Raw genomic sequence first — 27,635 nt, 5'->3', positions numbered from 1 at the left:
TGTACGTACCACGGAGGTTGTTTATGACAGTTTATATCTGTGAAGTATAGAAAAGAAGTCAGGTGCGAGACGTGATTAATGTAAGTAAAACATTTGTACCCGCAGTTCGGCAGCGCGTGAGAATTGTCTTACGAAACCTCGGCCTCGATACTGTATTACTATCTACTATTACTGACTACCGATCACAGGCCTGAGGCTGCTATATCTTGTTTTGTTGTACGCATTCATAATATATGGCGGTGGTAACCTGTGAACCTTCAGCTCTCTTGACGGGACGGGGTACAATCAAATTCAATTAAAGTTCAAGGACGGGGGCACGTACATCTAACTCTACGGATAAGCAATCAAGCAATTAAAATATCGCTTGCTTTAATGATGGAAGGAAAACATCGTGAGGAAACCAGCATGCCTAAGAGTTCTCCATAGCGTTCTAAACGGCGTGTCAAGTGTACTTTAACTAATCCAACTGGGTCCTATTAAAGATCTCTCCGTAAGGTTTCATAACTTCTTAAAAAATACTGGCACATGACCTTCCAGAGGCTAAGACCCCATCCTTGTTGTCCCATAATTACTCTTTTAGGGCGTCAGAAGCAATGAGTTCACAAGTCCTCAATTCCCCTAAATGGCAAAAAAATAGGATCTAGATAACCACTAGATCCCATTATCAACATAATGTCTCAATCTCCTCATCATTCAATCCTTCATAGCATATTCAACATCATCTCCCTACTCCAGGTTTTCTCATCATTCATCATCATCATCATTCTCCAAAAGTTCAAATTATTAGTAGTACGTATTTTATCCCTCAAACGGTTGCCTCCACAATGACTTTACACATCATCCGCGATCGACTTCGGAGTGCTGAGCATCCGAACGCATCGTCCCTTATAGAAGTCGCAGGGCGAGGCGGGCCTAATGCATATATTAAAAAATTAAACTGTCAAAATGTATTTATTTTATAATGCCATGTTTTGAGCCAGGTTTGATCGGATTTGGTTACGAAATAAAATTATGAAGTTCAATTTTCTCTCGATATTACGTTCTTTAAAAATATTGCTTATTTAGCGGGTAGGGTAGATTCGTCACAATACCAATCCAAATACGAGTACTAGTCTTGGCCAGCGTGGTGAACCTCGACGTTTTAAATGTGTTCTAAAAGTACCATGTGTCCGCATAACGTAAGATATACCTGTGCCAAATTTCATCAAGATCAGCTTCCAAGCATCCAAGTAATTAAGGTATTCTTCAGTGTATAGTCATCTTGATGAATTAGATGTGTTAAAATAAAAATATATAAAATAAAAATCGTTTATTTCGTCTCTTACATTTTAAATGGTATATGTTGTGGAGACAGGCATTTTTATACTTACTAGGAGTAAGTATAAAAATGCCTGTATCATGAGGCCTCACTCTTCTATAGCATAGACAAGATAAAATAGATATATAGAAAGTGTTTTGATAACTTTCTTTGAACTTATGTTAAGGTCATCTATTACATTATTATTAGTCTACTAGCTGTTGCCCGCGACTTCGTCCACTTTTGTTTTTGTTTTTCGAAAAACATGTACCTCATAAATGTGGCAGCACTTTATGTATTTAGGATAGCTATGCTTGGTGTAAAATCGTCAAACACTTTCGTCCCCTCTCCAAAGAGAACTGAGCTTAATTTCGGGATAAAAAGCATCCTATATTACTTCTTATACCTTCAGAAATATGTGTACAAAGTTTTTGCATCAAAGCGTAACAAAAAAAATTTCAATCACATTTTTAATATTAGTAGGGATTTCTTTATTAACTTCGTGGTATCATGTTATAAAATAATAAAAAAAAAAAAAAAAAAAATAGTTTATTTCGGTATGAAACAAAGTGGCATCAATATATCGCTGAAGCCTTCTTTTAAGAGTAGTAGTACTACCCCTGTGTCAGAAGACTCCGCTCTTCCATTACAATTAAAATAAACTTAACAAAATACATTAAAATGAAGGTAGGTAAACAAACAAAATAAGAGATACAATGATATACAAAAGGACAGACATGTTATAAAGAAATTTAAATGATAATAAAAAAGAAAAAAATAACAATATACAAAATAAGTATGCGTGTTTCTGTGTATATTTGTGTGTGTGTGTGTGTGTGTGTGTGTGTGTATATGTGTGTGTGTATGTTTGTGTGTGTGTGTGCGTGATCAAAGTTTGTGTAAGACAGAATTTGTGAAAATTCACGACTGATAAATTCAATTTTATATAAAACGTTCTAATAAAGATTCCACCTCATCACAATTTAGTGATAAAAGGTACTTATTTAAAATTTTTTTGCATTTATGTAATCCTAGTGGGTATATTTTAAGTTTCCTGTTAATAACGTTATACAGATAGTTTTATTGCGACAAGTATTGTTTCCGCGCAAAGGCAGTTTTGGTGTTAAATGAATTAGCTGCACAATATCTATTTCGTTTACTGGTAGTTATAAACGGTAAAGTTTTGTGCCTTCTAAGAACTATGCTTGAAATATAAAGCTTTCTGACAGTAAGCAACCCAGTGTGTTATAAATCATATACTCAGCCTCACTAAGGTTTTCTACACTTTTCTTAAACTTTATGCGTCGCAATGAGTTATACTTGCCTATGAATATATCTTCCGCGGCCCAAAAATGACCTCCCTTTGTTCTTCCCCTCATCTGTGTTCAGCACAATGTCATAGAAACAGCTCGCGGTCTGCACTGTTACGCAACGGGGCCGTTCCGCTCTGCTTAGCGGTTTAATCGAACGCAAACGGATTGATGACAACCATTCTAAAACAATCAATGACAACAAGTTTATAAGTATTAACCGGGGGGCACGGTGGTGCCCCTGCCAAGTCGAGCACGAAGCAAACAGTGCCGTACCATCCTTTCCTGGAACCATTTTGCCGCATTTTCGGGCCCCTATTTGAGAATCTCTGGATAAGACTAGAACGCAGAAATTTTCGTCATAGTTAGAGCTATAGTAACATACTTAATATCCAAAACTTCAAGTCTGTAGGTCATTTGGTTCCAAAGTTAAGCGAAAGCAAAGTTTCGTATTTATAACACTCACTCACTCACTCACTCATGATCATCAGAATAGAACTAGTACTTCCCATAAACTCAGAGCTGAAACTAGATTTCATTACTTATTAGAGATAAACAAGCAGCACCATCGAGACTTGGCTTGTTTTTTACTGAATGTTTTTGGTGCTTTATACCTACCCTGGTCTAAAATACTGTGCGCGCCTTAAATTACGACGACATCATTGAATTCATACAAAACGCATAACTTTGTTCTCGATACACCAAGTTTTAGTAGATATTCTGGATACTCGAAATTTAAAACGCCTCGTATCTATATAATAAAACACTTAACAATTAAACTTGAAGAGTGCTTGAACAATAAAATTCCACGTTTTGTCAACAGATGGCGTTAGGCACTAAGTACGATTATATTAAAATTGAAAATAATACACATTTTTGTTTATACATTCCTTTTTAGTAGTAGTAGATTTTTTTGTGTCAGAGCTCCACTGGAGAAGTACTAACGCCATGTTTAATCCTGCCGCCAAGCAGCAATGCTATGTTCCGGTCTTAAGGGCGTGGTTGTCGTGTCGGAGCACAATCGACTTACCTACCAGAAACGGACATAAATTAGTGATATCTGCATATCGTCTGCGAAAGGCGCAGAACTCCTTTGCGGGGTTGAGTAAAGCTTTTACAACATGATTCCTAAGGAAATTCTTGACCTACCAATGCATACATTTAAAAAATGTGTAAAAACGCATCTAGTACAGCGAGGTTACTATACATTTGATGAATTCCTCAATGACAAGGTAGATTGGAAGCAACCAGCTTAGCTCTCATCTCCCGCAAGATAGAAAAATGATTGTAAATGTTGATGTTGGAAAAGAGCAACTACTGAGTTTCTTGCCGGCTCTTCTCCGTAGAATCTGCTTTCCGAACCGGTGGTAGAGTCACTACAAACACATTCTTGACGTTTCAAAAGTGCTTATAAAGTAGGCCTACTTGAAATAAATGAATTTGAATTTGAATTTTGAATTTGAATTTGGAGCACTTTTTAGGACGTGTTCCTTGAATGCCCTGCAAAGTGTTGCTCTGTTTGGTCAAAGGTTTTCACTCACCTTCAGGTGGACCACCTGCTTGGTCAGTTAATAATTACCTACTATAAAATAAGATATAAGTATATGTACCTTCTTCTTCGATATAAACAGAAATGATTCATCATTTTCTTCAGAAGACTTTATCAACGTAATACATACTCGTAGCATAACAAAACCTTTGTGTTTAATGCTCGTCGACTCTTAACCTTATGCCCATTTGTTTAAGTCTTTCAAGAATTAGTTAAATTGTTTTTAAAATATGAATTAGAAGTTGTTAAGTTGAAAGGTTGTGCGAAAGGTGACTGTTTATGCAATAGCCTTAATTGGTGGCTTAAGTAATAAGAATCGACCGATTTAATTTTAACAGTTTGCTTACCTCTGCGCGAGGTAAGCAGACTATTAAAATAATTATAAAATTCTGATAATTTTGAATTTATTATGTCAAGGTGAAGCGCGTTCCTCACTGAGATGAGACTAAAAGAGCGAAGATTTGCTATAAATGAGTTCCGCTATTTTTACATCTTTTCTCCGCGTCGAGAAGACGAGAAGAGATGTGAGTTGCGTACAGTGAGTTGAAACACTTATTTCATCTCCTCACATCTCCGCTTTCGTGGATTGTATCAATGATCTCTCATATAAACTTGTATTGGTAAGGATGCTGCAAAATTGTTACTGCGTCCAGTGATTGACGCCATTTTGGCGCTGCAAGATGTGAAACTGTAATACGAGTGTCTAAGGAACTAATGTTAGGAATATTAAAAATACAATATTATTAGTTCCAGACACACACTCGTATGTAACATTCAGCGCTTCTAAAGGGAACCAATTTTAAGCTGTTATATATTTTAGTAAAACAGAATCAGTGAGTTACTATCTGCCTTCCGAACCGGTGGTAAAGTCAGACAAGACTACAAACAGACAGACTTGTCGTTTCAAAATTTGCATATATAAGACCTCGTTGAAATAAATGAATATGAATTTTTCTGAAGTGAGTTTGTAAGCTGTACACATCTCTGACAATTAAAATGACTTTTAGGGCTGTCATTCACAGATTTGTAACTGAACTTCGCCCTCGAATCAAACGAATCATCTGTTATTTACTTACACGCACGAGCAAATAAAGAAATTAGTTATTTAATTTAGTATTCGTTTTAATATTTAAAATGTTATTTTTATGCCTCATGTTTGCAGTGACCCCCTGTAACTCGACTGATGCCTTCAGTATGCCAACGTTGCGCTTTTCGATGTGAGATCACCATTTAAAATGACGACGATGATATAGTTATAACTTAAAGATTTAACATATAACCACCCGCCATCCGCATATACCTTGCGCCGTGTTATGGGAGGTCGAATAGTGTCACGTTTGGTTATATCAAGTTACTAAATACTTTAGATTTCTCTTTCGGCTGCAACAGGTGAGGTGACTGAACGAATTTTGCGTTGTGCCTTTATAAAACACCGCTGTAGGCTGTCATAACTTTCCCTTTCGAGGATGATTATATAAATGATGCCCTCCGTAATCTCATCATCATTCATCTGATGCCCACAGACGCGTCAGTGTTCCGTTGTCATTATAAAGTTGTCAAACTTTTCTTTATATTATTTTTATTAACATAGCTATAGCTGGGTGGCTAGGTGCTTTATGTGTAGACAGCGTTTATTACGGTTTTTGAAAATGAATCTAAATGCCGTTGCGACAAATTCATATATCACTACTGAAAATATGGGTTCCTATTGAAAATGTGGGTACTGAAAACATCGGGCCCTACTGAAAACATAAGTACGGAAACCATGGGTACCTACTAAAAATATATCTGTTTTGTGTGTTGCATGCAGTATATTGCAATATATTGCAACAAAGAGCTGAGTAGGTGACCCTTTGACCACAAATTATTATAATAATATTGGTCATTCATCATTATCAATCTATTAGCCCTACACCTTAGGGGGCTAGGCCCTAAGGTGCAGGGGTAATGGGTTGTTGAAGAGCTTTTGGCCGCAGCGCCACGCGGAAAACTTCTCACGAGCATGTAATTAAAACTTTTTTTAAAGAATTGTAGTCGCACTATTGGGCACTGGCCTCTCAACATAAACCCTTTCCGCAGTTTACTGTGCCTACGAGGGCAGGCTTTCACGATTATTATTTTACGTCAGTTATAATAACCGCTACGGTTTAACATACCTACAATGCCAATAACGCGGGGCTGGCACTGAAAATTTATTTCAGAACCCGGTACCTCACAGTAACAGAAGGCCCGGTCCAAACCACTAAGCCTACGGGTAGTAACGCCTAATAATTCTGCCCAAAACCTCGGACCTTGACTCAGCAATCGGAACGGATCGGTCACAAAACAATCAAGTGAAAGTTATGTTTTCACTTTATAAAACGGACCCTGTTTGCATTCAATTATAAACGCGCATAAAATATAAATATCTCTACATTTTGTGTAGGATTGTTAGCCAAACAAGCACACGTAATGTTAATTGTGATGTCTAGTCTACGAACACGTATTCTTGGATAAGATAAAGCAGTCGTTAGTGCTCGAACGCACTGGCGAATAAATAACTGTTAGCGTTAGTTACGCCGCGGTTCAAACGAACCCAAACTCAAAAAAACAGATGTAGGCCTGACAAAAGTGCTTATTGACTGATAAAGTACTTAGTTTGTAGTTGTTAACATTATTGTGGGTTAATATGTTGATTTAACAGCCTACTACCGGGCATGGGATTTCTCCCACAATGAGACGGCCGTATTTCAACATCCCTCTCATAAGAGACGCATCTAGCATCGGAGAGCGAACCTTCATGAACTTTTGTAGTTTGCCTGGTAGAGATCGCTTTTAAGCGATAAGGCCGCCTATTGTACCTTTCCTTTTTTTTTGTTCTAAATCTTTGTATTTGGTGTACAAAAAAGCACAGTGTGTAGTTTGATTTGATTTGACCTCGGCCCTGCAGTCTTTGGCGAGTTCGTCGTTACATAAATGGTGGGTCTGAAGAAATGGCGCGCCTCACTAAAATGTTCAGCAGTGGACGGGCTGCCTACGGCAATGGAACCCGCCATGTACAAGAGCTGGCTTAACACCTGGCGGAAGCGTAGTGAATACACAATTACATCCCGTACTCTCAGTCTAAGATGGTAGCGGGTTAACCTGTTAGGGAGTATTGTAGTCATACCCCTATTCGGTTTCTATCCGACATCCCACCGGAACACTAAATCACTTAGCGGCACGTATTTGTCGGTAGGGGGGTAACGGACGGACTAAGCACTGACAAAGCCTCCCACCAGACCAGACCAGAGAAAATTCAAAAAAATAAAAAAACCTAAGTTGTCACTGCCGGGAATAGAACCCGGGACCCCCTGCTTAATCTCACAGCGCTCACCGTTGCGCCAGGGAGGTCAAATGTGGATGTATCAGAAATTATTCGTAAGAAACACAGAGACAGACAAAAAAAAATTAAAATTGTTTCATAAAGTAAACAGCGAATCTGTTATAATGAAATAAGAAAGAGACACTTCAATTTGACTTATTTGTATAGATGATAATATTCATTCAACACCGACAGAACGGTTAAATTGAATTTTACACCAATCAAACTTTGATAACCAGAAAATGTCCGTACGATTCTATTTGCACGACCAATTTGTACACCAACTTTTAACTAAAGTAACTTTTATTTTATTACGTAAACTATTATACAACTTTATATTAATTTAAACTATCTTATTAACTTTCTTTTTATTATGATAAACTGTACATTAATAAATTATGTTTATGAATATTCAGGTCATAATGAGGTTTTATATTACCTAACAGTATTGGGTCGTAACTGCCTCGTTGGTTTAGAGGTTAGCGTATTCGACTTAGTACGAGGACTTAGGACTTAGGATTGAGGACACGAGGTTCAGTTCAGGACAATAATTGTTGGATACTAAGGCTTTACAAAATTCAATAAATCGCTTATGGTGCGGGAATTTTTATTAATCAAGAAACATATATTTTACTAGAAGTGAAATTCTTTATAAACATTGTCTGTTTAATTCTTAATTGCGATGAATTCTCGATGAAACGATAATGCGTCACGATAAAGAAACAAACACATAGGACCAAATAAAGAAATAATTAAACTAAATCATTTTATTTATATCTGGTCGGGGATCCGTATAAGTACAAAAGAATATCAAACTTAAGAGATTAAAATAAAATTAATTCAGATTTAATTTTAATCTAATACCAAAGATTAAGAATTCAAATTCAAATTGGAATTAAGTAAAATTATAATTAAAAAGAAAACGATTTTCTTATATTTTAGGTATTCTTTATTTATAATGGCAAACCAACAGTAGATACATTATTACATGCTCTTTTTTTGGAATGAGTAACATAGTAAATATTCAACTATTTACAGCGTGCACTAAAATGTTAAAAGTCATTTCAAGAAAAATTACGGATTTTGATATAAATTTCACAGCCTACTTAAAAATTATAAAGTTATGTATCATCCTTCCTCGAGAATGGGGCTATAAAATGCAAGACGATTTTTCAAATCCAATAGGTACCTAGTTCCAGAGATTAGCGCGTTCTAACAAAATACTATATATAGTTATATTTATATATATGTATATATATCTTTGTAACTACTTTTTTTTCTTTGGTGTACAATAAAAGTGTATTCATTCATTCATTCATACTATCTCTTCAGTTTTATTATTACTATAGATAAGTACGTCTGTAGTATAATGTACGTCAAAGTTAGCATTGCGGGTTCAGGCGATTTAATCTTCATTCTTCTTATTATACTTATCATGGATTTCCGCAAAGTAACGCCTGCTACTGTCATCCAATACAAAGTTACAAACTACTTTACAATGAGAATATTTCGTTTGTACAACTGTCCTTCATTGTTATTATCGTGAGAATGCATCACCGAAGTCTAAAACTATATTTTGTCCCGTTTCATCTTGACCATTTTGCAATTTTTTGTCCTTTTCACCGAGAACCGTTCCGAAATCTGTTAGGCAAAACTTTTTACTGTATGAATTACTGTTAGATACGGGTAAAGTTATTCATATCAAATTATGAGTATGTGCTCGTTCTCATTAAATATTATCCTACTAATATCTATACTTATAATAAAACTGTAACTGGAGGATTTCTGTACATTTAATATATTTTAAAAATTTTAACCGAGGGATTCTTTATAATCGATACTGAGCCCAAAACAGATTTTTGTTTAATTTTTGTCTGTCTGTCTGTCTGTCTGGGCATCACGTGAAAACTAATTTACGGATTTTAATAAAAATTGGTATGGTGGTAGCTGATATCGTCTGGGAAGTGTACAACGGGTTCCCCGGACGTCCAATAAATCCAACGAGAGGGACATGCCGTGGTGGTTTTTAGTTCGTTGGGTAAACGAGTCCCACATAACCTCTGTCCTGCCCAAAAGGACAGAGGTAGCCATAAAGCTTTTCCACCACGACAAAAAAAAAAAAAAAATGGTGGTAGCTGATATGTTGGGTCAACATATAGGATACTTTTTATCCCGATAAACAATAAGTTTCCTCCGGAAAATAGAATGAAATTTTTTATCAATTTAAATTCATATCTCCGTTAAATTTGCACCGATTTTAATAATTCTTTTTTTTATTTGACAGTGTGTACTAACAAGCATGTATTGTCTTATTTTAATGAAGATCTGATGAATATTGTCAGAGATCAAGGGCATAATTCTTCACAGATAACAGCAAGTTGAAAGACATATGGGACTACGATTGAATGCAGTCGTACCATTATTTTTTTAAGTAGACACATTCGCGGACGAAGTCGCGCGGTTCCGCTAGTCCTACTATTTAGATGGATGCCCATCAAACCGCACTGGGCCAGCGTGGTGGACTACAGCCTAAACCCTTCTAATTGTTGCCTACAATGGGTTTATATGATGATGATGAAGAATATATATTACATAGTTAATGATAACGACAGAACGTATATCAATGTAAATACCATAAAGAGTAAAAGTGTTTATATGCTATGCCAAACCCCCCGTTAGGAGAGGTGTCGAGTCCAGCAGTGGATTGTTCTACTGATACTAAGTTCACGAGTAAGCTAATGTTGTAGTTACTGTACAAGCACATAAACCGGATCGTGCGCGCATCCGTTATAAGCTATCGTTTTTGCTGTGATGCAATGTATCGGAAGATTGGAAATGATCGCGAAATTCCTAACGGTACGCTTAGCATGCTCGCAATTGTAGAGTTGTTTTCGAGATTGAATCTACCGTAACGTCTATCAGTAAGCGTAGCTTGTGTTATGGGTACTAAGATCAGCTATCTTTTTTTTTTAAATAAATATACTACGACAATACACACATCGCCTCCTGGCCCCAAAGTAAGCGTTGCTTGTGTTATGGGTACGAAGATCAGCAATCTTGTCTATATATCTTGAATATTTTTATTTGTTTTTTAAGAATATAATACACATAAATACTACTATTACTATTTATTTATCTATTATTATTATTATTTATTATTATTTATTTATCTACTCAAACTCATATTTAAGTATTTATGGTATGTTAATAATTTTTTTTTTATATTTATCAATAGTATTATTGTATTTGTGTAGTCTGGTTTATGTATTAGTATGTAGATATTTGTATGTATGTACTAAACAGTGTACCCCACCTATTCGTTTTTCTTTTTAGTTTTCCTAATCCTAAGGTTGCCTGGCAGAGATCGCTACTTAGCGATATGGCCTATATCCTGCTTCATTCTTCATGTGTTTGTTCTTTTTTTTGTCGCGTTTTTCTGAGTGGTGTGCAAATAAAGAGTATAAAAAAAAATTAATACTTATTTAAACGGATAAACATCCAGACACTGAAAAACAATCACAAACATTTTCCATTTGTGGGAATTGAATCACGGCCTAGGACTCAGAAAGCAGGGTCGCTGCCCACTACGCCAGTTGGTGTTGCTCGTTTTAGAGTAACTTTGATTAATTTGAAGTAGCAGCTATAGAGCTTTGTGGGACAGAGGTGGTCTATACTACCGCCGTGATAATTACTGCCGTTACAGAGTAATGCTGTTTGCATTACTCTGTACCGGTCTGAGGAGCGTTATAGCCGGTGTAACAACACAGTACGTCTTTGTCGGTCGGTTTAAAAGTATCTTACAAGGTACATATTTGTGTAAAAAATTTCGTCAGCTGATTAGATAGGTATCAAAGTTTATAGGAATTAGGTAGGAAGGATAGGTATAAATTAAGTAATATAGGATACAAAGTTTTTTTTATTCCACTACAAGTTAGCCCTTGACTGCAATCGCACCTGGTGATGATGCAGTCTAAGATGGTAGCGGGCTAACCTGTTAGGGAGTATGGCAGTCATACTATAGTCATAATATTAAGCGAAAGCTTATAGAAAAGTCATATTATAGTATAAAGGATTACGTAAACGATAAAAAAGCTTGGGTGTAACCAATTGCTCTAACCAGGTTGCTTCTTAAATATTTTCTAATGACAATGTGAGATGGTGATAACAAAAAGAACACCCGGCTAAGTTTGTTGTGGGCTTCTTCTTAGACCAGGGCGCGATTGGAACCCTCGTAGCTTTAGTTTTAAGTTTACGATTGTAGTTATCGCCATCACTACTCACTGCTATGTACACATTTTGTATATAATCAACGCATCAAAAGTGCCATCTATGTGCCTATTTGAATAAAGAAATATTTGACTTTGACTTTGACTTTTGACTACCCCTAATCGGTTTCTACGCGACATCGCACCGGAACACTAAATCGCTTAGTGGCAAGTCTTTGTCGGTAGGGTCGTCTCTGGTGGTAACTAGCCACGGCCAAAGCCTCCCACCAGACCAGATCAGAGAAAACTCAGAAATTATAAATTCCCAAATATCCCCTACCGGGAATCAATCCCGGGACCTCCTACTTAAATTCACAGCGCTCAGCGTTGCGCCAGGAAGGTCGTCAAAATATAGGTAAGTGTCAAATAAAGTAACGTCATCATTATTATCAAATCAACCCATTACCGGCCCACTACAGAGCAAGGGTTTCTACCCACAATGAGAAGGGGTTAAGGCCGGAGTCCACCACGCCGGCCCAGTGCGGATTGGTGGACTTACTTCACATTAATATCTTAAAAAATTAACTATTTTACCACTTACGCATAGTCGTATACAACTACTGATATGCTGAATTTTAATGTCACAGTCTTCTGTGTCAGAGGATCTGTATAAATATTATAAAAGCGAAAGTGTGAATGTTTGATTTGTTTATAACGTGTAGCCCGACTACCACACTGATCTTGATGAAATTTGGTACAGATATAGCTTACCTTATAGAAAAGGACACATGGTACTTTTAAAACACATTTAATATACTCTATTGATGAATTTCTTAATGACAAAATGCCTAGAAGCAAGCCGCTCCGCTTTCATCTCACACAAGATAGAACAATGATTGTTAAATTGTAAAATTATGTTGGAAAAGAGCAACTGCTAAGTTTCTTGCCGGCTTCTTCTCGGTAGAATCTGACTTTCGAACCAGTGGTAGAGTCGCTACAAACAGACATACTTGAAGTTTCAAAAGTGCTTATATTAGACCTACTTTAAAAAAAACAAATTTGAATTTGAATTTGAAATTTACGATTATAGCCTTTGTTACCTATGCACGGGTTTGCTGCTATGTACTAAAAATACTTGAATGAAGTCGTGGGTAACAGCTAGGTTAAAACCTTAATGAAGTGCTTACCTACTGGTAATATATATCGCCGATACAACCACATAATTAAAAACATACAGAAACCGTGTACACGACTAAAATTGAAGCATCAAAAACCAATGCACTTTAGATTGGTTTCCCGAACAAACGGTTAGTTACTTTATACCATTTAGCAGTCTACAGTTATTATTTGATCTCTAATGTTCTAAGCGTTCACCATAAAATGGGAAAATGCGAAAGAAATTGTGAGCTAGCAACATTCCGCGGGTATAAAGTGAGACGTGCGCGGGGCGTTTTCACTGTTTTTGGACACAATGCACTGCATACAATAATGGCTGAATGAGGATTCTGTATGTTCTTAATTCAATGGATACAACAAAACGTATTAGAACAGAGTACTGGTTGACCTTCCTCGTCTTTTCAAATCGGTTAAAAATGAAAGGAATTCTGCTGTACTGTCAATGCGATCTACTAGTTCCAACTAGTGGCCTAGAATGTTGCTTATGTATTAGTTAAGTTATAAAATAAAGTTACTAATACGTAATATAAATACGAAAGTGTGTTTGTTTGTCCTTGCTTTACGCCCTAACTAAGCAACCAATCAACTTGATTTTTGGCATAGAGTTAGTTGAAAGGACGGAGAGTAACATAGGCATTCCAGGAAAGAATTTGGGAAAAAACGTTATAAACGCGGGCAACAGCTAAACAGTAGAATAATGAACAAAAAATCTGCAATTTTTGAATATTTTATCTTGGTTCTTAATAATCTTCGTTGACAGTGTGCCAAAGAAATATATTATGTGTATATGTATTTTCTATGGGCCTCATAAGAAGGCTCTCAGCGGGCGATGGAGAGAGCTATGATAGGAGTATCTCTACGTGATCAAATCAGAAATAAGGAGATCCGTAGAAGAACTAGAGTTACCAAGCTGAAGTGGCAATGGGCAGGGCACATAGCCCGGAGAACCGATGGACGTTGGGGTCGTAAGGTGCTAGAATAGCGACCCCGCATCGGTAAACGCAGCGTAGGTCGGCCCCCAACGAGGTGGACAGATGACATCAGGCGATTCGCTGGTAGCCGCTGGAGGCAAGCGGCCCAGGACCGTGTGTTGTGGAACTCCCTACAAAAGACCTTTGTCCAGCAGTGGACGTCAATTGGTTGAGGTGACGTTGATGATAAGTATTTTCTGTATTTTTTTTCTTTGCTTTTGGTTGCCTGGAATCGCTGCGAAACGAGAAGGCGGCCGAATTGTATACGTTGTTCTGTTATACTTTTTCTTTATGTACTTTTTGTGGTGTGCAATAAAAGTATATTCATTCATTCATTCATTCCTTATATACACTGTAAACCCTACTTCTATCGCAGTCGAGTAATAAATGCAACCGGATCCGTTAGTTTTCGATTAGGTTAGGCTCATGGCATCAGCTGTAAGAAAACTGGTCCCTTAAGGAAGCTTTGGTGTGCTATTAGAAAGTGACATTTGGATCGAGTTGCCAAGTTAAGTTGCTTTATTGGCAGCTTGGGGCATTGAGCGCTTTATGTGAGCTTACCGGAGATTTTCACTTGAGTTGTCTTAATCAGGAAGTTATGGTATGGTCGAGCAGCTGATATTAAAACCATATTTTTATTACAATAGCGAGCGATTCGCGTTATCTATGACATACGCCTAAATTGCGGGAGGGTTTTTTTAAGACAAGTAATACATTGACAGTAGCGAGCAGGTAAATACATATTTGAAAATATAATGAACATTCGAAAAAATATTAATGTTTTTCTTATTTAATAAATATCGTTAAAAAAAGTTATGAACGTAATAATGTTATAACAAGTAATAAAAAAAATTGTCAACCCGGAGGTTTAGGTTAAAGAAAGTTGGCGATTCATTTATGAGCAATGGCGTACGATTGTATAACAATTTTACATCAGAATCTCTCTCTCATTTGAACCTCTCTTTAACAGAAGGGAGGTTCAAATCATTATATAAAGGGGGCCTATGTAAAAGAGGTTACTACAGCGAAGTCGACCATATATCTGATAAGGAGCCTTTGACGGCAACTATTCCAACAAATTTCTAAATGAAAAAGTACTTACCTAGACTTAGTATTAATGAAAATATTTTAAAGCTAGATTAAAATTATTATTTTCACCGCATAAATTTATATCAATAATTACAAATTTTTTATATATAATTTACTAGTTTTTTTAAACTTTATTACAAAATGGCTCTTCTTCTTCTTTTGATTTATGGCTTTTTGTAGTGCCAACAACAGCAAAATGTTTTTGCCAGTGTCAAGTAGCTTGGATACAAAATGGTTTAACCAATTCATGTAATAATATTTATTATTGAAATAATGACAGATTTGTATGACATTCAGAAAGTGGTAGGTATTATATTACTTTTAATTAAAATATTTGATTTCATTTGATTTGATTGCTGCTGACCAGACATTAGGTTACGTTATCTCTATTGCCAGGAAACCAGTAATAGTTCCCCTTAGTTTAGTCTCCCTTCTTTTCTGTTTACTTATTTTAACGATAATTTGGGAATTTATAATTTCTAAATTTTCCCTAGTCTGGTCTGATGGGAGACTTCAGGTGCGGCTAGTTACCACCCTTCCAGCAAAGGCGTGCCGCTAAGCAATTTAGCGAGTAAAGTATTTTGTAAAGACGGACATTTTGTAATTCGTTATATTGGTTTCTTATTGTTTGCGTTGTTGTGAAATAGAATATAAGTTGTCTCTACCAAAATATTTTATTTATTTATTGTTATTTATACTCTTTATTTGTACACCACATTAAGTTCAAAAGACCGAACACTTCAATTATGTAGTAGCATACAAAAGGCGGCCTTATCACTAAGTAGCGATCTCTGCCAGGCAACCTTAGGTTTAGAAGAACTAAAAAGAAAAACAAAATATCAACTCCGCGTTAGTAGAAATAATCATTCCGAAAATTTCAACTATAACCGTTTATAACCGTTATAAGATATTTTATAAATTTAAAAAGCATACAAAAATTTTCGGCATCGACGGTAGGAGAGCCGTAGCTTAATTGGAGAAAGCGCTCAGGCCGCGATTGTAAGATAGTCGCAGGTTCATATCCTGTCGGTTCCGAAAATTTCAAAGCAATTTATAAAATTGATAATTCCTCCAAGTGTAGGTAAAAACACTAAACAAAATTATAAAAATTATAAGATACTGTTCTTGAGATGGCACTGCAAAGGTTTGGTTATGGGGTCGTGTAGGCACCCATCAGGTACGGAATCCTTAAAATGATAATAGTTACCTCTCAGTCTCGTATGCATTTCCTACAGCCAGCCTGTAATCTTCGGTGCAAACTGCCTTGAAAATTGCCTCTCAGTGTTTCTTCGCGCGCCACCGGAGCGCGTCGCTATACCAGTTTGAGTTCGCCATTTTTAAAAAGTTTCTACGTCATTTTACGCCCCAAAACCGCGTTCAGAAATTTTCAAAACCGTGACGATAGTTCAATTGATGAAAATTTGTATTCTGTGTCAGTTCTTGTGCTGTGTTACTTTTTATAAGAGGATTGTTGATGGCGGTATTTTGAGACAAACAATGAGGTGAGGTTTTTTGATTGTTTTGTGGAAATGCCTTGAAAGTCATTCTTGTTTCTGTTTCTGACGCTAATAATAATATAACTTTGTATTATTTAAAAAAATACTAAGTGCATCATCCATTCCATCGTCAGAGTGACAACCATCACTACTTTCTGGGTTCGATTCCCGGTCGAGTTTCCTGCATAAAATTAGGAAATTTGGAGGTTATATACCCTAACGCTAACGCTTCGAATATAACGGTAATCTGTCGGTACCGGTTATGTCATTAAAAGGTTATAAACCCAGAAACCTACATTGGAGCAGCGTGGTGGGTTCTTGCTCAAAAATCCTTTCGCTTTTTATTTAATTAGTTACCCTTTGGGAAGATCACTTACGTGACCTTTCAATGAAGTCTTCCTAAAATCTTTTTTGCGTTATTAACTTATTGTAACCAGTATTACTTAGTATAAGTTACTTATATATAATTAAACCAAACTCCCGTATCATTATGATAATTTTAATTAATAGTGAAAACTTTATTGGTTTGTGTAAGATCTATAATTAAGTTTATCCATTGTAACAATTTATTTATAGCTGTTTGTTTTCCAAATAAAAAAAAAAGTCTAGTGCTTACTAAACAGTTTATATTTGTCTTATCATCAACATGGCGTATTTCACAAGTATTGTCTAGTATCCACAACATGGATGTAATCCCGTATGTGCAAAAGAACACTTCCTTAATACTTTCATTAGATTATTCTATTGCCAAGAGCTTTAAATAAGGAATGGTATTGTCTTATACGTAAGCTACCCTTGTATAAAGGTCATTGGGAATAATTTGTTCGTCTAATTTTATTATAATGACTTAAATAAGTATTACTTTCTTTAACGGTAGAAGAAAACATCGTGAGGAAACCTGCATGCCTGAGAGTTCTCCATAATGTTCTCAAAGACGTGTGAACTGCACCAAGTTTGACTTGACCAGCGTTGTGGAATACGAACTTAACCCTTTTCATACTGTGAAGAGACTCGTGGTCCGAAAGGTAATGTGTGATAATGATGATACGGTGGTAGGCTATCTAATAGGATCAATTCTTGGCCCGACTCGGATATCGAATTTCGGACCCCGTGATACTATACAGTCAAACCTGGATAAGCGAGAGTTCAAGGGAGCACAATCTCATTCTCGCTTATAGAGGTTTCTCACTAACCCGAGTTTCTCGCTAATGCAGGTACATGGGTAGCGTTTCTCTCTTATAGAGGTACGCAGCAATAACAAGACATATTCATGAACTATGTAATTTTATTTTATTTAGATCTTATTTACATTTAAAAAAATCCGTGAATTTCGTTTGGGTTTCTGTTTTTGTATTTTGAATGTTTTTCTCTAACTCATAAATTTTGTCGAATATTGCTTACTCGACTGTCGCTTATAGAGGTATAGATATTTATTTATTATTTATTAAAGGTTTCTGTTTCTCGCTAATAGAGGTTTTGGGAGCTTAAAATGACGGGTCCTGGCTATTACTCTCACTTATGGAGTTTTCTCACTTATCTAGTTCTCACTTACCCAGGTTTGACTGTATTTAAAACATAGCTAAAATGTGCCGAAAATATTACAATCATAAGCGAAAAGGTGTAATAAAATCGACTGTAGTTATGCCTGTGAAAAATCAAGCTTAATTTGCTATACTCAGTGAAAAGCAGGAGAATCTGAATGCTGCAATTTATAATTTCTTAAATCTTTATACACCACACCGGAATACATTTCATTGAAGGTCAAAAACTCCTGAGGATGCCTCAGAATGAGAATAATTGTAAAGTGAGCGTCTCCCGAGGATGCTCCGGTTTCGGAGCGAAACGTGTATTGCCGAAGATCTGTTTGGTATGTAAAGATTGAAGAAATTATAAATTGCACCATACAGATTCTCCTGCTTTTCGCTGAGTATAGCAAATTAAGCATGATTTTTCACAGGCATAACTACAGTCGATTTTATCTCACCTTTCGCTTATGATTGTAATATTTTCGTCACATTTTATCTAAATATGTATAGTATTCATGCTCATCACACAAACATTTTCCAGTTGTGGGAATCGAACCCACAGCCTTGGGCTCAGAAAGCAGGGTCGCTGCAAACTGCGCCAATCGGCCGTCCTTCATATGTCGGTCATTTTTATGCTAGATAACAGCCCTTTGCTGGACTAAAGGCCTCTTCCAACGGGGGAGTTTGCCCAATGGGGGAGATCGCAGCAGATTGTAGTAGTAGCACAGAGCACGCTGCTGCTCGTTCTCCGTGATATTATCAAATTCAAAATTCATTTATTTCAAGTAGGCCTTATTTATAAGCACTTTAGAAACGTCAAGTCAGTCTGTTTGTAGTGACTCTACCACCGGTTCGGAAGGCAGATTCCACTGAGAAGAGCCGGCATGAAACTCAGCAGATTGGTCTTTTCCAACATCATTTTATAATTTAACAATCTTTAGAATGTTTTGAAGAGATCAGAGCGGAGTGGCCTGCTTCCTAGCAGCCTATATTTTCTTAGTCACCCGAGAGCGAGCATTGGCGGTGACAAAGTGTTCTCTAATTTATTTGCACAATTTGTTTCATATACTTTCCCAGTAACAATAAGCCGATATCCAGTTTTGTTGTAATACCAGTAGCTATTGTGTTGTTCATTGAATGAGCATTGTTTTCTGAAAATATCGTACCTACTTGAAACTAAATATAGGTAAACCCGAACGTACTTTTAGTACCTACCTAACTAATTAGAATTTCGCATAAATATTGTTTTCCTCAAAACATAGTCGCACGTTTTATACAAATTCCATGGTATTACGGGATTCATCGTAAGGATTTTGACAACCTCCTTAGCGCAGTTGTGAGCGGTGCCACAAAGTGAAGTGACGCGTAGAAACCGATTAAATATAACTAGAATACCCAGCAACATCGTATGGGAACGCAAAATCACTTAGCGGCACGTCTTTGTCGTTAGGGTGGTAACAAGCCACGACCGAAGCCTCCAACTAGACCAGACCAGACCAGAGAAAATTTAGATATTATAAATTCCAAAATTGCCCCTTCCGGGTATCGAACCCGGGATCTCGGTCTCAGGTTGAGTTTGCGCTTGCTTTATTATGTGCAGCAAAAAAATCTATCACCGGACCGTTTTGTTTACAACGCATATTTTTTATGTGACCTAGAATTGCACGATAAATACCTAACTAAGCGTAGACAAAACGCAATCGACTTCATGACTACTGGATGTCCTTCACACCTTACATTCGTATTTATTTTATGGTTCATGAGCATTAAAAGTTGGTTTGCTATAAGCAATATTTCATTCGCTTGGTAGATACCTTCTTACAATGCAACAATTTGTTTAGGTATAACAATTTATATGGGTACCTCATCATCATCACATCATCTATTATCTATATATACAACTGCTAAACGTAATACGTAAGTATACACTAAAAAAAAAAAACGATTTTTTTTTTTAAACTACTTGGTGGATACCATACACCTTTGAGAACATTATGTAGAACTCTCAGGCATGCAGGTTTCCTCACGATGCAATGTTAGCTTCACCACACACGTGTTTTTTTACACGCGTTAGAAGTTATACTTCTTTGGCGAAACAAGATAAAAATCTTATCAAAAATTGTATCTTTCGCCTCATTATACGTTTATAGAAAAAACGACACTAACAATATAAAAAAAAGGTATTTAATACATTGAAAGTTTTATTATAACGCATTATCGGACAGTCAAGTTTCACTCAACATAAAAATTTAAGATTTTTGTTTTGAATCAATTAAATCAGCGGAATGAGCCCGCAGACTTTGAAAATTGAAAGTGTACACTGTGAAACCCTTTTTTAAATAACTAAAACGTTGACTGTAGCTAGCGAGCTAGCTTCAGGGTGTAGGTTTTTTGTGACGGTGTGCGCGCGCGCCACGTAAAATTTAACGTAACGCGCCAAAAGAAGTATAACTTCAAAAAGTACCTGCATAATATCGTTATAAATCTCCGCCACGTAGTAATATGCCTAAGTAAGTAAATGCTGTAATAATTCAGTATTTCAGGAAGCCCCGTTCCACCAGGAAGGAATGCGTGCCGTAATGTTTAGATGTTGATCAATGCAAATTAACGGGGTGCAACACTTTACCGCACCGAAAGGCGTGCGATAACAATTCGATTATGCAAAGTTATAATGCGATCTAATTTCATTGCATTGTGCATTACAAGGCATAATTTATTTAAATCTCATTCAAATTCAAATTCAAATTCAAAATTTCTTTATTCATGTAGGCCTATCACAGGCACTTATGAAGCGTTCATACATATTTGTTTACATAATTGTAACGAGATGGTTATAACTTCGTTCGCCAACTTAAATCTAAAGCTACGAGGGTTCCAAACGCGCCCTGGTCTAAGAAGAGCCCACACCAAACTTAGCCGGGTAACATTCCAATATATGTTAAAATAATTCCAAATTCAAATAGTTATTACTACTTATAACGATCTTTGCGCCGTCTGAGTCTCCCACAAGATTGAAGTGTACCGAAAATGCGTCGTATTTATGTCAAAATACCCACCAACACAATGTCATGACCGAATGTAAACCAAATATAATTTTAATTATATCTTAAAAACTTTTAATCAAATGAGTATTATATAATAGTGGATTATTAGCACACTCGTTGAAATGCTAATCAATTCATTTACCAAATTATAGTTGCCAAAATTATTATTATTCTCCCACTTTACAATATTACTGTAAAACTAGCAATACATCTTAGACTAGGATAACAGCAACTTCGTCTAAGTAGAATTTCTCATATTCTGTTAGGTTAAGTTATCTTTAGGCGATGCATATGCCAGTCTACAAAAAGCAAGCTACAGACAAAACTAAAGTCAAAAAAAGTAATTTACCAAATAGTATACATAAATTATGTGACTTGAAAAATTACTGCTAAAAACTGTAGTTAAAGTGTTTGTATCACTGACCTTTATAACTAAATAATAATAGAGGTCAGTGGTTTTACTTGTACTTGCGAGGAAATATATTTTTTTTAATTTTCAAATAAAACGTCTTTTAAGGACGAAACAGTATGTATGTCTGACCGATTACGGACACACAATGGCGTGCATAGGGTTTTTGACCAGGGTAATAAAGCAGGTACAAGGAATAATTCCCCTCCAATACGAGTGATATAAAATAATTTGGGTATGCAGTGCTATGTGTATGTATGAAGTGCACGCAAACACAGGTGCACTATCTGTTCTCCTACTCTCATATTCCAATGGGACGGCAACTCCGGCACGACCGGAAAGAGATCAGGTCTGAGACCCTGCGGGATAATTTATTTTTTAAATGTATAGACTAGCTATTTTATTTTGTATCATATTCATTTATTCATTCATTCTTTCATTCATTCATTCACTAGTGCTTGACCGTAATCACACCCGAAAATAAATGATGCGGCCTAAGATTGAGCGCGTTTACCTAGGAGCCTATTCACTCTTGACTTGAAGGAACCCATATTATAGGTATCTGGTATTTGGTGAAAAATAGGAACGAGAAAGCAAAACGCTTTGTACGAGACCAAGGGACATAACTACGTAACGGTGCAGATCCTTACGATGCCTTACAGTTCCTTGGTAGAAACAAGTATAAGCAATCAAATTGAATAGTTCCTGAGTACACTCTCCGAAATACGAGTATATTTCCAAACTCCGCGCAGGTTATTTTTTTTAAATTCCACTACAAGTTAGCCATTGACTGCAATCTCACCTGGTGGTGAGTGATTATGGTGTCTAAGATGGTAGCGGGCTAACCTGTTAGGGTAGCCCTAACAGGTTAGCCCGCGGTAGGGTTATGGTAGTCATACCCCTAATAGGTTTCTATGCGACATCGCGCCGGAACACTTAATCGCTGAGCGGCATGTCTTTGTCGCTAGGGTTGTAACTAGCCACGGCCAAAGCCTGACCAAAAAAAAATTTTGAATTTCTTTATAAAAACACCCAATATGGGCCAATGAATAGGCCCAACTCGGAGATCGAACCCTGTAATTTGCAATCGAATATGATAACCAATAGACCAACGAGGCTTAAGAAGGAAAATTGTGTATATAGCAACTTTATGTCTTGTAATATGTTATCAGTTATCAGTTGCCGGATTCATGGGAATCGGAATCTCCACGCGTTATCAAAATTATCTCACACAGATAATATTTGTAGAGAGATTCCATTGTTTTCGTTTCCCAACAAAGGAGATCCAAGGTACTTGATTTACCTTATCGGGTATTTTCTTTTACAAGTATCTAAACATTTGTGTTAAAGTTGTCAATTTTTCTTTATTAAGTTATTAAGAAATAAGTTTGTAATCCGTCATTTTTTGTCGACGCGGCGGCCATCTTGGACCGATTTTCATCAAACGAAACTTAAATGATTCCAGATTAATTCGCCTTTCAAAAAATAAAAAGTATATCGATTCAACCATTTCTGGGAAATACGATGCAGACAGATACACACACACACACACTCGTGCGCACTAATGCACACACGTAGACACACACACTCGCGCACTAATGCACACACGTAGACACACACGCACAAACTTATAACCCCCGTCGGGGCTTAAAAATATTTTAAGTATGACGAACTGTGAACAGTCATTTCGAATCCTTTAAATAATATAACTAACTATTCGAGTTACAGCGTTAAGGTATATTTTTTGTGTCGCTAATCTCTCAACGTTTACTGGTAAGTCCATAAGTGCCTTGGTCTAGTGGTCTACGGAGGAAGAAGCCCTGAGTTCGATTTCCGGGAGTAAATGGTGTTCAGCTTTTCTGTTCTAAAATTCTCACTCATGGGAACCTCAAGTGCAACGCATTTTCTTCAATTAAAATATCAGAACTAGGAAACGTATCTGTACACTAGTAAAATTATTCATATTACAATGCTTTAATTGTAAAGTAAATTATAATTTCTCATTTCTGTGAAATTGGTACATCAAAAGTAAAAGGCGTCGTGTAAATAGTAACTTTACGTAAACTTAGTTTACAACATTACAATAATAAATCTTATTTGTAATTTAAATTTTTATTAATTAGCATTTTAATGTTGAACGAAATGAATGATTTACTATATAGTTTTTTTTATTTCACAAAACTCAAGTCTATTTTGTCTGTATAAAGAAACGTAAAACACTTTTTTGATATATTTTCTAGGATTATTTCTTTATGCTAGTAAATGGAAATAGGTACCTTAGAAGCGACAAGGGTAAAAATAAATATGAAATAAAAAAATAGTCCTAAGAAATAAGTAAATACGTTCGTAAATACGTTCGTACGTACGTAAGTTTTATGGTTTACGCCGTTGACGCCGCAGTAAACGGCGGCGTCAACTGCGTAATATTCGTACTATGTATACCATTGTGTAATATGATACTGTGGTGTTGTTTGTGAACCCATAAATAAATAAATAAGTAAAATAATAATTCAATTGGAATATCATTATCAAAGTATCTATAGAATAGATTCTAAAAGAAGAGATTTTGTTTTGATCTTTCAAGGAAAGAAATTACCTGCAGTGTATCGAAAATGCACCCGTATTTATATCAAAATACCCACCAACTGGTTATTATGGTTTCTTGAAAAATATCTATGAATTAATTAATAATTATTGGAGTATTTGTAAAATCCTAATCAATTTAGTAAAATGTCTGGCAAATGTGAATTTATACTTATAAAAAGGTTGGATATTTACCCACTTTATAAAATTACTGTAACAATTGCTAACATTATAGAATGATAGTTTTCTAATTCATAGCCAAATAAGTGTTAGAAATTCAAAATGTTTTCTATAAACGATTTTATAGTTTCACGTCCTTCTTTTCTTGCACTTATGACTGTACATTAAATGGGATATTGTTTTCTATTTTAGTATGTATTCACTTTGTATGCATATGGTAAAAGAAAATTCAGGTTACAATAATATAAAATGCTATGTTTAGTATTCATAATTCGTAGGCAGGCTTTGCACTGGAATGCGGCAACCGGATTTCTCGATATAAATAATTGGTTCACGCATAGTTATTAACACGACATTATTTATGTTACAGCTTTTTACTTGCATGTCTCTATGTAGACTTTTGAGCATTAATACTATTAGAATTGTGTATGTACCATTAGGTTAGTACTTTGCCTGTCTTTTCAGGGGTTTTGATATCGATCCCCGCACGCAATCCCTATACTATTTTATAAAGCTGAAGAGTTAGTTTTTTTATTTGTTTACTTGAACGCAATGATCTCAGAAACTTCTTCTTCCTGTCCCGTCTGTTGTTTCTTCTTTCTGTTCCGATTTTAAAAATTCAGCGTTGGATAGCCCATTTATCGGGGAAGGCTATAGGCCTTACATATATCATAATGTTAAGATCTTGAAGATCAAACAGAGAAAGAATCAAACCTTGAAGATATCCATGGCGCCGTGGTGAGCGCGGTGGTCTGATGAGTAGGACTCTAGGAGGCAGTGGCGTGCATAGAGGGTGTGCACAAAATTCAAAAAATTCAAAATTCATTTATTTCAAGTAGGCCTAATATAACCTAGGCCTAACTTTTGAAACGTCACAGGGTATGCAGATGAAATAGAATGAAGAAAATCTCCCGAACGAGTTATATATACTTGAGGGTAGGCTTTTTAAAACTCTTACAATGCCTAGCCTTGAGTTTTTTATAACTCGTACAGGAGATTTTCTTCATTTTATATCATCTGCATACCCTGTGCATACCCTCTATGCACGCCACTGCTAGGAGGCCCCTGGTTTGATCTGCAACAGGGGCGATTAGGCAATTTATTATATCTGGAATGTCTCTGGTCTGATCTTGTGGGAGATTTAGTGTCTAGTTACTACCCTACCGACAAAAATGTGCGGCCAAGTTATTTATCGTTACACGATGCCACGTTGAAACAGTTTAGGGGTACGGAGTTTGTTATAAAAGCAATACCCCTAATACATTAGCCCGCTACCAACTTAGACCGCATCATTACTTACCAGGTGAGATTGCAGTCAAGGTCTTCAATATGTTAGTTCTGCCATTTTCGATAAAGTCGCATGGTATATCAATGTCGATACACCTACGCACAAACACCTTTGTAACAGCAAAAAAAGTTCATGACCTTGAGCGGTCCGAACACTGAATGCCGTCAATTCAAAATAGCACCAATTACTGATACAATACTCGACAATGCACGTCAATCATTGAGACAAAGAGGCTGAACAAGTAGGTAATTACTAATCCGCATCGTCAGAACCCACGGATGACTTTGAATTGGGTTCCTGCTTAATCTTGCTTTTATATTTAGTATCTACTAACTACTAGGATATGTGCTCCTAGTACAATGATTTGATTTTGATGAATTTGCAATTTAACGGCATGAGTTAGTTAGTTATAAAAGAGGATCTACGCGCTTTGAAATGGCCTGAGGGCGGGCGTCGGCAACTTCAAAGACTCGGCAGGTACTGTACACCTACGGTGTGTATACGGATTAAGATAACTAATACTTAGTATTTTGATTTTACGTTGTTTCATTATTGTAATTAATGTAAAAAAATAATAAGATAGTAAACGATTAAATATTGTACCTATTTTGAATAGTTTTAGGGCATGTATGGAACCTACTGGACCACGGCAATGTTGCTTTGCGGCAGAAATAAGGTAAAGGTAAAATAGGTTCTTTGTTCTGTGCTTAGCGGTAGTATCTACTTCCCAGGATGGGCTCTGCCGCAAAAAAAACTGCTCGTCGTCTTATTATTTCATAATAAAACTGACTGACTTTTTAGAGGCGTACAATTATTGACACTTTTAATTGTACTACCTACATTTGACATTACAAAATAAATACAGGACTTCTTCTGTTATCAAATATTTATAAAACAAACTTGGACTTTGATGTTTAATATTTTATTTTTAATATTAATTTAAATTCCATTTTAGTTTTATTCCACTGTAATTTCATTTCAATTTTATTTAAATTCTATTTTATTTTTATAACATTATAAACTTATTAATTATTTTTAGACATTTATTTTGTAATGCAGTTGTATTTAAAATGTAATTAATTTTTTAATTATTTGCAAACGATGTGAGAACCTTTAAGCTGAACATTCACTTAGCTCATAACGTAGAAACTTAGACAAGGAAAATGGTATTAACTGTCGGTTTTCCTTAATAAATAAATAAATAAAGTAACCCATTACCAGCACGCTGCAGATTGTTGTAATCCATACTTCTTCAAAAACGCACATAACTCGGAAAAGCTACTGGTGCGAGCTGGTATTCGCACTCGACCCACCTGAAGAGGGGCTAGTACGACTTCTATAACTAGATAATACAAAGTCAAAGTCAAAGTCAAATATTTCTTTATTCAAATAGGCACATTATTGCACTTTTGATGCGTACATTACATGTAAAATATAACATAGAAGTGAGTTGATGGCTATAACTAAATTCGTCAACTTAAAACTAAAGCTACTTGGGTTACAAACGCGCCCTGGTCTAAGAAGAAGCCCACAACAAACTTAGCCGGTTGTTTTTTTTTGTTATCACCATCTCACATTGTCACTTGAAACTATTAAAGTAGGTAACGTGTGATTGTACTGCAAACTTAATCATCGTTTAAAATAATCAAGATGAGTTTAATAAGAGGCAATTATTTTGAAGTAACAGACAGATACTTCAGTCCTGTTTATTTGTATAGATGCGCAATGGCTTAGAAGGAATATTAATTAATTTACTGAAAGGCGAAGGAGAACGCCTAAGAGATCTTGACAAAGATTAATAATTCCGATGCCTTGTATGGCGTTCATTATGATAAAAGGCTTTTAAAGACGGTAATGTAATGGGATAAGGTCATTTTAATAATACTGTACGAAAACACACGATCGAAAAATGTGCTACTAAAGAGGAACATACGAACAACTTAAATATACACACCCCGATCATACATTTTGACTGATAATAGGTTACAATAATTTTATGGAATACCAAGTTGTTTTTTTTTTATTCTACTACAATGTACTTTTGACGACCTCCCTGGTGCAGCGGTGAGCTCTGTGAAATTAAGTAGGAGGTCTCGGGTTCGTTTCCGGCAGGGGCATGAATATAATTTTTTGTTGAATTTTCTCTGGTCTGTTCTGGTTGGAGGCTTT

General features: G+C 36.0%; 1 protein-coding gene across 5 annotated transcripts in view; it reads left to right on the top strand.

Moving 5' to 3' along the window:
* LOC120629716 overlaps positions 1 to 27,635 on the top strand; it is a 126,562-nt gene that overhangs the window by 16,388 nt on the left and 82,539 nt on the right. The window contains exon 1 of one of the 5 annotated variants that reach the window (XM_039898713.1): positions 16,209 to 16,442. The exons of the other annotated variants lie outside the window; for them this stretch is intronic. The gene's annotated coding sequence lies outside the window, so the exon portion shown is untranslated. Of the gene's footprint in view, positions 1 to 16,208; positions 16,443 to 27,635 lie in introns of those variants that run through there. 5 annotated transcript variants of the gene reach the window in all.

Source organism: Pararge aegeria, chromosome 15, assembly GCF_905163445.1.
Source record: "Pararge aegeria chromosome 15, ilParAegt1.1, whole genome shotgun sequence".
In the NCBI taxonomy this organism is placed as follows: domain Eukaryota; kingdom Metazoa; phylum Arthropoda; class Insecta; order Lepidoptera; family Nymphalidae; genus Pararge; species Pararge aegeria.
Note: the sequence above shows the minus strand (reverse complement) of the source record. Positions and strands in the feature narration are given on the sequence as shown.